Source organism: Sceloporus occidentalis, unplaced genomic scaffold, assembly GCF_023333645.1.
Source record: "Sceloporus occidentalis isolate IW3139 unplaced genomic scaffold, rSceOcc1.0.p SCAF_218, whole genome shotgun sequence".
Taxonomy (NCBI): Eukaryota; Metazoa; Chordata; class Lepidosauria; order Squamata; family Phrynosomatidae; genus Sceloporus; species Sceloporus occidentalis.
Genome location: NW_028317198.1, coordinates 1,122,789 through 1,135,805, shown reverse-complemented (window position 1 = coordinate 1,135,805; position 13,017 = coordinate 1,122,789).

Genomic DNA, 13,017 nt, shown 5'->3' with positions numbered 1-13,017 from the left:
GATGGGCATCATAAAAGAGCCCACCATCTGCTCCTACTGGAGCACAGACCCAGTTTTTTTTTGATTCCTCCATTTAAGTGACAACTCCCAATGTCCCATAGAGATCAACCCCAATTTTATTTAAATTACACCCCATAGTTTTTTTAGCAATAAATTATGAAGAGAGACTAAAAAAGTTAAAATTATATATGCAAAAGGTGTCTGGATATTTTTTTTATTTAGAAAGGCATAACATACAGGGCTATAAATAGAATATTTTAGAGCTTCTTGATCCAAGGAGAAATCCGATTTCCTCTTAGAGTCAAGAAGGAATTTTTGTCCCCTGATGGCAGAATTCGAAGTAGCTTAATTAGGGTTTTTTTGCTCAATAATAGGACGGTAAGGTAGAAGGGTTGAACTTGATGGACTTAGGTCTTTTTTCAACCTTATGAACTATGTAACTATGTAAATTATCAGAGGTATACACCATTGAGCAGAATATTGCAATTTTATATTCACCAGATACTCCAGCATGTGGCACTGTGAGGAAAAACCTTAATGTTCCCAAGCAGTTGACCTACCCTAGGCAGAGGCACGGCACTACAAGTGCTTTGGGCAATAACGAGTTGTTGTCCCTCAGGTACACTGACAAAAAGAACACGTATGTCCTCTCCATTATACACAATGAGAAAGTGGTACCTGTCAGTGTACATGGGGAAGTTGATGCACAGGTGCTCAAACCTCTGTGCATCACCCAATACAACAGGAACATAGGGGTGTCTTTCTGACCAATGCCTACAGCCATACCTGATGTTGACGAAGACAAGACATAGTACAAAGAAGGTGGCTATTTACCTCGCCCAGGTTGCTATATTCAATACGTACATGCTGTACAAGAAGTGTGTTATTGTGAAAATCTACACCTTTTGTCTTGGCTAGCTATCGGATAACCAGACACATAGGGTGCGGAAGTTTTAACGATACAAGTCCTTTGGTCACTCACTTAACCCTTAGGCACACCACAAGAACCACACCAGACTGGTAATACGCTGCCACCACCAATTTATCTTTTAAACTGACTACAGCTTATGGACGCTTCGGTAATGCCCAGTAGCACACTGAACGATCAAAAATGTATAAAACCCAATTTAAGTTAAACAATTAAGTAACGTGGTTTATTCCGGATTTCTCGGAATGTAGAGTTCGGTTAGAGCACAGAGACAGAAAATTGATTAATTGGTAGTTTAATCTGACGAATATCACAGTGCTTATGTACAAAAATTATATGAACCAAGGTGATAACAATTTAGACACAGAGTATACGATACATTTTGTAAAAAGAAAACAAGGAGAAACACAGAAAAACCTAATTATACAAAACCCATATAGGTCATCTGTGGGAACCTCAATGTCTTTGTTGAGTTTGAAAAGTGATTTTCCAAATCCATAGAAAGTTCCAGGAGAGGTTCTAGGAGGGATTCTCTGATTTTCAAAAAATAGTACATTTTATCCCCTGGTGAGATGTTCCGCCTCTCCAGTGTCACAGAGAGACAGGCCTGTGACAGAATGACCTGTCATACAAGGCCCCAAGGTAGTCAGAGATGGCTCCAGCAGGAACTCCATTGTGTTCCCCAAGGAGATTCAGTAGCTAAAGGGGATTAAAGGTTGGGTTGTCTACATGTACCTGTTTATCAATGTTAATTTATGTTAATTAAGTTCTGTGGTTACATGAGTCTATGTTTTACAACAATAAACTGTTCATTCCTGCTGTACTCAATTCAAGGTAGTTATGTCTACTTATTGGGTACACATAGCACGGTTCCAAGGTTCGCATGCTGACTGGTGCTGGAAGTGATTTCGGGGACAACAGGAGGATACATCTGGGTGATCTCTGGGAGTTACTACAGCTCTCTTGGTAAACTCGTTACATTACAGAAAGGCTGGGGTCCCTTCCATATGGGGTTCTGGGCTGACTGTCCGGCACCTCTGGGGACTGTAGGTGGCGACTGTAGTCCAATCCACCTGCATGGTACAAATTTTTGTATGATCCACTGCGAGGGGAGGGAAGCCACATGCATCCCCTCCTGTATACTCCATCTGCTGGGAAGAGATGTCAACCTGCCTCTCTACCTCTATCCTCTCTCTCCACCTCTGGGCAACATTGCAGGGTTAAAGCCTATGAAGCTGGGGTCACAGAGGGGAGTGGGCAGAGACCAGCGATACTCTGCCCCGAGGGCACCGCTTCAGCTGCATTTGTAAAATCCAGGGGCACCACCAACTCTGGGGCTGCCTGACTGGACCCTCCTTGGTTGCTGCAGTCAGGCTTGGCAAAAGGGGAAGGGGTGAGCAGAGGCCAGCAGCTCTCTGCCTCGATGCCAGCATTTCAGCTGGGGGATCTGGCTGGGACATCCAGGGGGGTCTCGATCAGTTTCTGGGCCATATTGCGGGCAATAGGGCAAAGTGTCTGGGGTGAAGGAAGGGAGCGGGCAGAGGCCTGCTGCGCTCTGCCTGGCTGTTTGTGCTTCTGGTGGGGGCATAATACTCACAGGATCCACCTCCTCTGGGGCACACTGCTGAGCACTGTCAAATAGTTCTCTGTAGGCCTGCTCCAGGATCCATTCTTGGTAAACCAAATAATCCAAAACAGCCCACAGGTCTGGCAGGTAACAGGGCACATCTGTGAGAATCCCTTCCCTGAATTCCCAGATCTCCTCGCACCGATACTTCTATGGGCTCCCAAATTCTCGGTCCTCCTGTAGGCTTTCCATTTTCAATCCCGGGCCGCCAAAGTCATCGCCCTCTGGCAGGTAGTCATCCTTCAGCTCTGGACACTACTGTGCGGCCTGCCAATACAGGGCCCAGTATCCACAATCCACACTCATTTCAAGTGGAAGCAACTTCTCCAACTCAGCCACCAAGTCCTCTTGAGGATGCTCTCCCAGGTATGGCATTCGCCAATCAAGTTGGTTTTTTTTTTAAACTTAATTTTTTTCTTTATTAGAAGGTACAAGCATTGAGCAAAGCAAGTACAGGTACTCAGTTTACAAATAACAAAAGATCCACCACGGAGAAGAATGACATAAGGAATAGGATGTAGCGCATCTATCAGGATCAACCTAGAGAGACATAGTCAGTACTGATAGAACAAGCATAAGAAAGTAGACGTCCCAAGACTTGCCATTTCCGCCGCAGAATGTGAAATAATGCATTTGGTTTTATGGATGTGTAAATGCAGCATCCAATCTAAGAGATAAGTAACAAGTACCATTCAAGACCTTAACATGACAACAAAATATATACAAAAATCACATAAACATAACCGAGAAATCTGTGAACGGCCCTCATTACATGTTGTAGCTGATCAACCAGAGGAAAATACATAATCAACAAAAAATATGTAGTGATGGTACCATAGAGGAAAAAAAAAGACCCAAGCCTTTCTAGTGACAAAATGAAGATATGAGATATATGAACAAGGGAGAAGGAAGAAGTGAGACTGCATGCGACCCACCACCCAAAGAGTATATATTAACCCTCCCAAAGCTTTGAAGTGCAAATCCAGGGGGAACCAAATTTTATCGTATTGAGGCATTCTAAGATATGAACGCGTTCCAAATGTTGTAATATTGCGGGTATCTGCGGTATCTTCGTCGACTTCCAATGACAAGCAATTAGTATTTTAACAGCCAAGAAAAAGTGTATGATTCATTTTCTGACAGGGGTGGCTATATGATCTGGAAACATATGAAGAATCGCAAGCTGTGGAGTGAGAGGAAGGTGAACCTGCAGTGAGGATTCGAGTAGGTTAAACACTTTTTTCCAAATTTCAAATAGAGGAGGGCATGACCACTAAACATGTAACATTGTACCATCAGATTGGCAACCCTTTCAACAAAGAGGCGGGCAGGAGGGAAATAACTGTGACAATCTCTTTGGAGTGAGGTACCACCTACAAGCTATCTTTTTCTCTAGTTCAGTATGGGTAGTACAGTGCTTTACACCCCTCATTGCATCTTCAGAATCAAGACATAATTCAAGTGGGATTGTAGTGTCCCATGTCAGCATGCAAGGAAGCTTATTCTCCCAGAGATCAGACAGAAGAAAGGAGTAACATACAGAAATCATGCCCCTATGGGGAGAGGTTTTAGAACATAGCTTAATGATAGGATGTGAGGAGAACACATCAACTACTAAAGATGTGGATTGGGATTGCAACAAATGTCTAACTGTAAGAACTTGTAGAAGTCTTGTGAAGGAATAAAAAATGCTGAACGTAAATCAGAAAAGGGATGCAAAGATTGTTTATCAAATAAATCACCAACCCCTAAGGGGTTAGGGATATTCCAGGAATGAATGCGTAAATCCGGGATCAGTAATTCCAAAGAACTAAGCGGGGTAGCCCTAGTTATATGAAACAAAGAGGGGGCTTTCTTAGCTACCTGAGACTACATTTGGAACATACAGTGTGTGGTGGGAGAAAGTGATGGTAATTGGGGGTGACGTTTCGTGTGGAGCCAAAGCAATTGAGCGACCGAATACAGACGCAAGTATGAGTTTTCTAAATGAAAAGTGTCTGCTTGTGATAGTATAGTGGCCCTGTAATAAGCAACAATGCCCGGAGCACCTAGGCCCCCCTTAAATCTAGGTGAAAAGAAAGATTGCATGGAGATCCTCGATCTCCCTTTAATATTAATGAAACCGTTGAGTACTTTTTGTATTTGTAATAAAATCTTATGATAAATAGTAATCGGGACTGCTCTAAAGACATGCAAAAGCTTTGGGATGACTATCATTTTAACAGAGGCAATACGACCAAGCCACGATAGATCAAATGAGCGCCATTGTTCAAAATGTGTTTCCATAGCGGGATAACATTGAAGTCATTTAGTTTATACAGGGTTCTGGGCAACTTGATACCCAAGTAAGAGAGGTAATCTCTCCTCCAGTCAAAATCATAGGAAGATTGAAGGGACGTGGACAGTTGAATGGGCAAATTTAAATGCATTGCTTGTGTTTTGTGAATGTTGATTTTGTGGTAAGAAATCGCTGCATACTGCTCAAATTGTTTTAACAGCACCAGTAAAGAAGTGGAAGGATTCGTTATAGAGGCTAGAATGTCATCGGCAAACAGACCTAGGACGGAATCCTCACTGCCCGGGCAGGGAAAACCCGTTATCAATGGATCAGAGCGTATTCGTTGGGCCAGTGGTTCGAGAACTAGTGTGTAGATGCGAGGGGAAAGTGGACAGCCCTGACGCTTCCCATTTGAAATTAAAAATGGAGAGGACACGAAACTCGAAAAGTACACGGAGGCCGAGGGTGAGGAGTAGAGGGCCATTAAAGACCGGACCAAAGAGGGCAAAAAAGCGAACTGCTTGAGAACCAATGAAAGAAACTTCCAGTGAAGCCTATCAAAGGCTTTTTCGGCATCGAAAGAAATTAAAAGACATGGGATCTTTTTTTGGGAGGCTTCCCAGGAAAGATTGATAAATTTACAAATCCCACCTTATTAGAATGTAGAAGGGAAGGAAGTATTAAATAAAGCCTATTGTCTATGATTTTGACAAAAAGGTTAACATCCTTGCTTAAAAGGGAAATGGGTCTGAAATTCTTACACCTATCTGGAGTCTTACCCTGTTTGGGGATTGTAACAATATGTGATTCTCAGTCGGGATATGTCCTTTGGACATAAAAGATTGGAAAATGGATAATAGGTGAGGGCCAAGAAAACCTTATAGTAATAGCTAGTTAGTCTGGCTGGGCCAGGAGTAAAATTTTTCTTCAGTTGTTGTGTAATTATTATTTATCTTTTATTTATATAGCGCCAACAATTTACGCAACGCTTAATGAGCGTGTAATGAGACGAATTTCCTCCAAATCTATAGCGGATAAAGGGGGCGCAACGGTCATTATGGATCGTACATACTACATAAAAGAGGCAAATAGGATTTTAGGAGATACGAACACCTACAAAAAGCTAAGAGGGGACCCTACTAAGGATTTTAGCATACAACTACTAAAAATACTCAACAAAGGCTTAGTAGAAGGGGTCCTGACGAAACAAGAGTTTAACTATTTAAAGAAAGAACACCCCAAAATAGCAGTATTCTACTTCCTCCCCAAAGTGCATAAGAACCTGAAAGAACCCCCAGGAAGACCCATTATCAGTGGATTAGATTCCCTCACCTGTAACACCTCTGAGTACGTAGATTACTTTCTACAAAAATATGTACCTCAAACTCCTGCGTTCCTAAAAGATACTCTACATTTACTTAATATATTGAAGGATATCCAGTGGTCTCAAGGTTGGATATGGGCAACACTAGACGTATCCTCACTGTACACAGTGATAGAACACCAACAGGGCATACAAGCAATAGATAATGTTTTATCATGCGATGGAAACATGAACCTGATTCAAAAAGATTTCATTTTAGACTGTATTAATTTTATACTCAAATTCAACTATTTTTGGTTTGAAAATGATTTTTATCTTCAAATGTGCGGTACAGCCATGGGCACCAGGTTCATCTACAAGGCTATATATCAGTATCATCCTCCTTGCCTTTCCCTTAATTTTTGTGTTGCCCCCATATATATATATATATATATATATACCGTTTTATCTACAGACTCTTCCCCTCTGAGAATATAGAATATTTTCCCTCTATCATAATATTGCCCTACCCCTAAGTCACACAGATTGTATAAATCTGTGTGACTTAGGGGTAGGGCAATATTATGATAGAGGGAAAATATTCTATATTTTCCCTCTATAATTGACAATGCGCCTATTATATATTATCCTTTCGGTATCTGTAACAAAGAAAAACACATACTACACACACAACATTATTAATCGTGACGTTTTTATTTCTTATGATTTCCGGACACACGTTCACCCTTTCACATAAAGGGTGATTGATGAAGACAGACCGAATAGCCACAAAATCCCTTCGTGTGCAGGAAGAGCTACCAAAGAAGATGGGCACTCCAGCCGCAACGCATGCACGAAATACGAAGGCTTACGTGACGACGCTACACTATTGAAATCCGAATAGACGCACGGAACCAAAAAGACGCGAACGTGATGCCCGAGGGAACATAAAAGGAAGCACTCCACAGACCCGAACACATACCTTCTGAGGAAGCCACGCACTGGCGAAACGCGTAGAGGACTTGTTGCTTTTAGCATACTTGACTTTTAACCATTTTTATCCGACTATTTATATATATATATATTTATTCATCCTTTTTTTACTACATTTCGGAATTTTTTATATACGTTAGGTATAACTTCAGATTTACTTTGTAAAGGGCCGAGTCCCGGAATAAATTATTTATTTATTGATTTATTCTTTTCATTTGATCATGACACACTTAATATCTTCCTGATGAATTTTGGACAATATCATTAATTACAATTTTTAATAACACACACTTTATAATCAATTATTATTGTATTCTCCTGAGCACATGCACTTTAAAAACACTGCCATTGGAACACAGAGGAATCATCTGACCAGGACAGAAAGAAATTGAGGATCTACAAGATTCATATCCAGAACTTCAACAAAGACCATCACAACTTCTGATATGCTTGGTATATCCACCTAAATGTGAGTACATCCAATTATTGCGTGTACACTGATTTAGAAAGATATAATTCTATGGTAAATTTCTTTTCTCCTATGTCCATGGGATTAAAGGATTGACACACACACCAAAGAGTTGTTGTTGGAGGCTCAAAAAGGTTCATACACATTGTGAGTGTAACCATTGAAGTTTTGTCCTGAAATTCCAAAGTGTTTTACTTTATCACACTATATTTTTCTTTTTCTCCGTATCCATCCTCTTGTTTTTTATCTGAGCAATCGAGATCGTGAGTTACAAGCGCCCCTAGACAGAAGTCTGTTTTGTTCCTATTTCCAACATTCCGTGGAGGGTGTTTATAGGGTTGCTGCTGTAAAATCCGATCAAAGAAAAGGGAAGTATTTTTCGTTCTGTTTCACATTTTACTTACCCTAATTTTTTGACACGCGGTTTCATCTTTTTACTTTCTAGGCCGTGGAAAAACCCCAACAGCTGTTTCTGAGCCAATAGCAGCAGCAGCAGCAGCTAGTGCTGGCAGCCATAGACCAAGGCAGGTTGGAGCACTGCATGTCCAGCCCACCCTCGAACAATTTGTGGCATTCCACTCAGAGAGAACAATGCCCAAACAGCAGGCCAATAAAGTAACGCGACTTATTGGTCAGTTCATTGCTGTTGGAGGGGCATCCTTCTCTATGATTGAAGGGGAGCCTTTCAAACAATTGATGGTGGCTGTGGCTCCACAATATACAGTTCCGTCACGTTCCACTTTCAGCAGGAACATTGTCCCCTCATTGTATCGGTCCTGTGTTTCAGCAGTGAAAGAGGAGCTTTCCAAGGCTGCTGGTTAGTCTGTTCATTTCACAACAGATTTGTGGAGTGCACCTAGTGGGCAGCATGCCTTTCTTTCTTTGACAGCACACTGGTGGCAGCCCGGTGTGCCCAAGGAATCTGCTGCAGCAGGCTACCGATCCTTCCTTCTCCATGCAGAAGTGATGGATGAAAAGCACACTTCCCAAAATATTCTGCATGCGATGAGGAAAATATTTAGCCTTTGGGTGGGAGCAGAGGCAGGCACCAATGTTGAAGTTGGTTTTGTGGTAACTGACGGAGGTGCCAATATGGTGAAAGCACTGCAAGATGGTCATATTGTTGGTGTGCGCTGTGCAGCCCACATCATCCATCTTGTAGTGAAGGCAGCAATGTCAGAAGGAACTAATGTAGCAGCAGTAGTTCTGTCCCGCTGCAGAAAGATCGCTGGCTAGCCAACTTTTGAGGGAAGAGCAAAAGAGGTCAGGTCTTCCCGTACACTGCCTACGTCAGGATGTCAGTACACGGTGGAACTCCACGTTAGACATGCTGGAGAGGATTTTGGAGCAGCAGAGGGCAATCCATAATCTTGGTTTAGAGCATAATATTGGGATTACATCTCCATTGAATAGGGAGTATTGGACAGTGATCGCCCAGCTAGTGGCAGTCCTTAAACCATTCAGGGATGCCACTGAAAATTTAAGATCAAACACTGCCATTCTGGCCCAGGTAATCCCAGTGTTCTCCCATCTAGGCAGCAAGATGGATATGTTCCTTGAAAACCGTGAGGCTGTTCAAGGTGGCACTCTACATCCTGACGTAGCAGCCATAGTCAGAAAGCTGAAGGATCTGCTAAAAGTACATCTTTGCAAAGGCATGGAAGAAAGTCCCGAAATGATGCTAGCGTGCCTTTGCGATCCAAGAATTAAGGGAAAGCTAGCAATGAAATTCAATGTTCTCAGTAGCTACCGGGAGCAATTGGTTCAAAAGGTGTGTGACTGGCAGCGTAAAATGGGAATGCTGTCCGAGGAGGGAGAGGTGCAGGAGAAGGAAGAGATGATGTGGTCTGCTACTCCTAGCAGCAGCATCAGTAGCAGTGCCACAAGCATATTCACAACACAGCTGAGTGGAGCAGCTGCGTTTTGGGAAGCAGCTTCTATCATGTCCGCCAACCACTGTTCAAAGTGAGCGCGTGTTTTCTGAGACTGGAAACATACTGAGTCCACAGCGCTCACGCATGGTGCCTCATCTGATGGAGCAGATTGCCTTTCTTAAATTCAATCTGCCCAAGTTGGGTTACCCAGCTCTTAGCTTGGAAAGTTAATTTTCTTTCTCTAATGTTCAAGGTAGTTTCTCCCCCTGGTTGCACGTGTTTGTGGTGTGGCAACATCTGCTACCTCCGCCGGTGTAGCCAATTTACGCTAGGGCCTAGTGTCTGAGTTCTGGAAGTCCGCTCCCAAACGCCATGGACTGACAGACTTTCATGCTTTGCCCTGGGGTGAAACAGGTGAGTGGGTCGTCAATTGCCCACTCATTCGCCTTTCCCAATGCTGCTGCTGCTGTTGGTGGTGGTGCCAGCGTCTCTTCTCTGCCAATTCACTTCCTGGCTAGTGTCATGCCTCAAATGTCCAAAATGTTCAAGGTAGTTTCTCTCCCTGGTTGCACGTGTTTGCGGTGTGGCAACGTCTGCTACCTCCGCCAGTGTAGCCAATTTACGCTAGGGCCTAGTGTCTGAGTTCTGGAAGTCCGCTCCCAAACGCCATGGACTGACAGACTTTCATGCTTTGCCCTGGGGTGAAACAGGTGAGCGGGTCGTCAATTGCCCACTCATTCGCCTTTCCCAATGCTGCTGCTGCTGTTGGTGGTGGTGCCAGCGTCTCTTTTCTGCCAGTTCGCTTCCTGGCTAGTGTCATGCCTCAAATGTCCAAAATGTTTAATGTAGTTTCTCCCCCTGGTTGCAGGTGTTTGCGGTGTGGCAACGTCTGCTACCTCCGCCGGTGTAGCCAATTTACGTTAGGGCCTAGTGTCTGAGTTCTGGAAATCCGCTCCCAAACGCCATGGATTTACAGTTGTTTGGATGCTTTGCCCTGGGGTGAAACAGGTGAGTGGGTCGCCAATTGCCCACTCATTCGCCTTTCCCAATGCTGCTGCTGCAGGTGGTGGTGTCAGTGTCTCTTCTCTGCCAGTTCGCTTCCTGGCTAGTGTCATGCCTCAAATGTCCCTAATGGTAAGGGTAGTTTCTCCCCCCTGGCTGCGTCTGTTTGCTGTGTAGCAATGCCTGCTACCTCCGCCAGTGTAGCCAGCTTACGCTAGGGCCTTGTGTCTGAGTTCTGGAAGTCCGCTCCCAAACGCCAAGGACAGACAGTTGTTTGGATGCTTTGCCCTGGGGTGAAACAAGTGAGCGGGTCGTCAATTGCCCACTCATTCGCCTTTCCCAATGCTGCTGCTGCTGGTGGTGGTGCCAGCATCTCTTCTCTGCCAGTTCACTTCCTGGCTAGTGTAATGCCTCAAATGTCCCTAATGGTAAGGGTAGTTTCTCCCCCCTGGCTGCGTCTGTTTGCGGTGTAGCAACGCCTGCTACCTCCACCGGTGTAGCCAATTTACGCTAGGGCCTTGTGTCTGAGCTCTGGAAGTCCTCTCCCAAACGCCAAGGACTGACAGTGTTTAGATGCTTTGCCCTGGGGTGAAACAGGTGAGTGGGTCGCCAATTGCCCACTCATTCGCCTTTCCCAATGCTGCTGCTGGTGGTGGTGGTGCCAGCGTCTCTTCAATACCAGTTCCCTTCCTGGCTAGTGTCATGCCTTAAATGTCCGTAATGGTAAGGGCAGTTTCTCCCCCTTGGCTGCGTCTGTTTGCGGTGTGGCAACGCCTGCTACCGCCGCCGGAGGTGGGAAATCACGTTCATTGAGCAATATATTAAAAATAAAACCATACCCAGAGGTTTGAGGATTCAAAAGACCCCAGCCTTTGGTCATGATGACCAAGAGTTCATGCACAAATGGCACGACACGTTAGATGAGTGTTCCTATAAATTGATGGAACTTATTGTATCTCAACAAAGAGAACAATTAAAACATATAGAAAAAGATATACACACACTTGAAGACGATATTAGAACAAAGGTTGACCTAACCATCACCAAGTCCCATAAGGCGAATATAGTAAGAAAACTAAACAAAATGGAAGAAGAGATCATTTATAACAAAAAGAGAAAGTTTTTCAGGGATAAGGACGACATGCAGAATGGAATTCACCCACCTAAGATCCCTAATAATCATCACCATTTGCCCCATAGGAATCAATGGGGCAGACCTACACATTACTACACCTACCAACATAATAGGAACACTCGACATGAACACATCAGAACGTACTCCAACACATCCACACGTCCCAGATCACAACTAGAACCAGGTTGTACAGGCCCCACTTCACCAACACGGCCTAAGACACTACATACGGACTTTAAGTCCGCTCTCACCACCCCTGCACCCCAACAACAGGACGACACTTTTTATAGAACAAATAGGAATATTGAACAAGAGCAGACTTTTTTAGACAGGGAGCCATCCCGAAAGGGTGGCACAAAGAGGAAAGAAACCCCCCCACGAAGGGAAGCGATAGAATTAAGAAATCGGTACATCCCTCTAGAGCAGAGCCCATGGAAGAAAAGAAAATACCAAAAAGAACAAGAGGTCAGAGGGGCAGAGGAAAGGAGAGTGAACATCAGCAGATACTAACACCCGAGGAGGAAGGGATCATAAATATATCCCAGATACAACTAAAACAAAACGAAATTCGTCTCCTCAGAAAAGGTCTGAAATTCGCCCCAGGACCCAATCAGTTTGAACTCTTCCTAGATACACAGAAATACTTAAGAAAACTTACCATTAGGAGATTTTTTTGTAAATCAGAAAAATCCACAGCAAAACCAGTTGAACTTAAAGATACCCCAAACAATCAAGTTCAAACAAAGTTTACACACACAGACCTCAAACCCAGATTGAAATTTTTTCCATATAGTGAGAAGAGTGAGCACATAGGTGTGTTCACGGACTTGGTTTTGAGGGATATAGAAAAATTAAACCCTAAGCACAAATCATTTAATCTAAACAAGGAGGAACAACTAGCCATACGCACGATTAAGGAAAGACATGATATAGTAGTAAAACAAGCAGACAAAGGGGGGGCGATAGTGGTCATGGACAGATACAGCTCTCTCCTGGATCTCCTCATATCTGTCTAACCGTTCCTTCTCTGTCAACTTCTCAGGCAACACATCTTCGCCCCTTCCACTTTCGGTTGGTGTCCCCCAAGGTTCAGTCCTTGGCCCTCTGCTGTTCTCTCTTTATACTTCCTCTCTTGGCAAACTAATCAACTCATTTGGCCTCCAGTATCATCTATATGCAGATGATACCCAAATCTACCTGTCTTCTCCTGATCTCTCTCCATCTCTCATGTCCCGGATCACCAGCTGCTTGTCTACTATTTCTTCATGGATGTCACAACACTACCTGAAACTTAATCTTTCTAAAACGGAACTCATTATCTTCCTTCCCTCCATCTCCACTCCACTACCTGAATTCTCTATCACCATTAACAACACAACAATCTCTCCTACTAACCAGGCCCGATGCC